The sequence below is a fragment of the Orycteropus afer genome, unplaced genomic scaffold (assembly GCF_000298275.1).
Source record: "Orycteropus afer afer isolate SDZICR_OR568_19922 unplaced genomic scaffold, OryAfe1.0 scaffold00209, whole genome shotgun sequence".
NCBI classification, from domain to species: Eukaryota; Metazoa; Chordata; class Mammalia; order Tubulidentata; family Orycteropodidae; genus Orycteropus; species Orycteropus afer.
Genome location: NW_006921796.1, coordinates 4,897,533 through 4,899,986, shown reverse-complemented (window position 1 = coordinate 4,899,986; position 2,454 = coordinate 4,897,533). Strand labels below are relative to the sequence as shown.

Sequence of the window (2,454 nt, the reverse complement as noted above, 5' to 3'; positions counted from 1 at the left end):
TGAGTTGGGTCCGACTCATAGCAGCCCCTCCTTGGTTTTCTGAGGCCGTATCTCTACGGAAGTAGATTGCCCAGCCTGCCTTCCGAGGAGTGGCTAGTGGGTTTGAACCGCCAGCCTTCTGGTTAGCAGTCAAGTGCTTTAGCCACTATGCTACCAGAGCTCCTTAGCACTCACTACCAAGGTCAATATGAGCAGGTTTTTTTTTTCATCATTTACCTCTGAGGAGCAGGTTTCTTTCCAAGTTGATCCTTTCTTTGAGGGTATTATTTTGTAACATCCAGCCTTGTGTGGAAGGAGCTCCGGTGGCTCAGTGCCTAAGGCATTTGACTGCTAAACAGATGGTTGGTGGCTCAAACCCACCAGCCACTCTGCGGAAGGAAGACAGGGCAATCTACTTCTGTAAAGATTTAACTGCCTCAGAAACCCAACAGAAGTCGCTGTGAATCGAAATCGACTTGATGGCAGTGGATTTGTTTTTTTTGGTTTAGCCTTATGTGGAAGTCTCAGTTTGACTTCCTATCTTACCACTTTCTATCTTTTCTCCATTCCTGAAATACGGCTTTTAAAATCAAGTGCCTAGTTCATCAAGAGTGGCAGATCTTTTCAGGGCAACTGTCAATTACATTGCTTGGTTACCTCTCTGGCTTTCTGCTTCCTTGTTATTTAGGCTCCTGATAAACTTCCCTTACTTTCTTATAAGCTTGCCTATGCGTTTGAAGGGATTTTAAAAACATATTTTTTAACAGGGTTAGATACTGTGTACTGGAAGAATTCATCTGAGTATTCATTGCTCCATATTTCAAAGAATAAAAACTTTATTCTCTTTTGTTTTTATGTTGTTTTATTAAAGAACAGGGAATCAGACTTTGAAGTGACATAAAATTGAATCAATATTGTGATTTTTCTTTACAATTAGTGTTTACATCTGACACCAATGCATTTATGCTTATAAACGTAAGCTAATTAGTTTAGCCAATGTAAGCTAATCATGTCAGCCAGTGAATATACTTTTCATTTTCCACTGTTAAAATCTTGGTATATAGAAACTTGTAATTTTTTTGTAATTTAATCTAGCTATCAAGCATTCAGAAGGTGTTCTGATGGCACAGTGGTTAAAGCATTCAGCTGCTATGCAAAAGGTTGGTGGTTCAAATTCACCAGCTGCTCTGCAGGGGAAAGATGAGGCAATTTGCTTCTGTAAAGATTTACATCCTTGGAAATCCTCTAGGGCAGTTCTGCTCTGTCCTGTAGGGTCACTATGAGTTGTAATTGACTTAATGATGGTGGGTTTGGTTTTTGGTTTAATTTAGCAATTCCTTATCTTGAACAATACCCTTGGAAGTAGCAGTCAAGAAATCAGATGTCGTATAGTACCGGGCAATCTCTGCAAAAGACCTCTTTAAAGTGCTGAAGAGCAGAGATGTCACTTTGAAGACTCAGGTGGGCCTAACCCAAGCCATAGTATTTTCATTTGCCTCATATGCATGTGAAAGCTGGGCAATGAATAAAGAAGATGGAAAAAAAGTTGATGCTTTTGAGTTACGGTGTTGACCAAAAAAACTGAAAGTATCATGGACTGCCAGAAGAACAAACAAATCTGTCCTGGAGGAAGTGAAGCCAGAATGCTCCTTGGAAGTGAGAATGGCCAGACTTCATCTCATCTACCTTGGTCATGTTGTCAGAAGGGACAATTCTCTGGAGAAGGATGTCATGCTTGGTAAAGTGGAGGGTCAGCAAAAAAGGGGAAGACCTTCAACGTGATGGATTGACACAATGGCTACAATGATGGGGTCAAGTGTAACAAGGATTGTGAGGCTGGCGCAGGATGGGACAGTGTTTCGTTCTGTTGTACATCGGGTCGCTATGAGTTGGAGTAGATGATGCAACGAACAACAACAAACATACATCTGTGGAAACACCAGCCCATGATCAAGATACAGAATATTCCCACAACTCTCAAAACATTTTTTCTTGTGCCCTTTTCAACCCCTCCCTCCCTCTATCCTTGGTCCTTAGACAACTAGCAATTTGGTTTTTGTTTCTGTAGCTCAGTTTGCATTTTCATGAATACTATTAAATTAGAATTATTTAGTATGTATACTTTTATGTCTGATTTTTTTCACTCATCATAATGATTTTAAGATTTATCCATATCTTGTTCTTTTAATGTTGGCATAGTATTCCATATATTGAATGTGCCATAGTTTATTTAACCTGTTTTCTAATGTTCTTTATTATGCATTGTACCGTGCTATCTTTGTTCATGTGCCTTTCAGTAGTGTACAAGTAAATCAAAGTAGATAATACAAATGAGCGTAAAGCTTTTTAAAAACAATTAGCATGTACTGCTTGGTCACAGCCAGCTACCCAGAGGCACCGAGTAGTTGAACCTGCGGGCTTGGGACCATAGTTACAGGGGACATCAAGCTCAATTGGCATAACATACTATACAAA

The 2,454-nt window shown here is 39.7% G+C and overlaps 1 protein-coding gene across 1 annotated transcript in view; it reads left to right on the top strand.

The window, feature by feature from the left end:
- Positions 1–2,454, top strand: part of WASHC4 (WASH complex subunit 4) — a 103,937-nt gene that overhangs the window by 53,383 nt on the left and 48,100 nt on the right. The gene's annotated exons all lie outside the window — the stretch shown is intronic.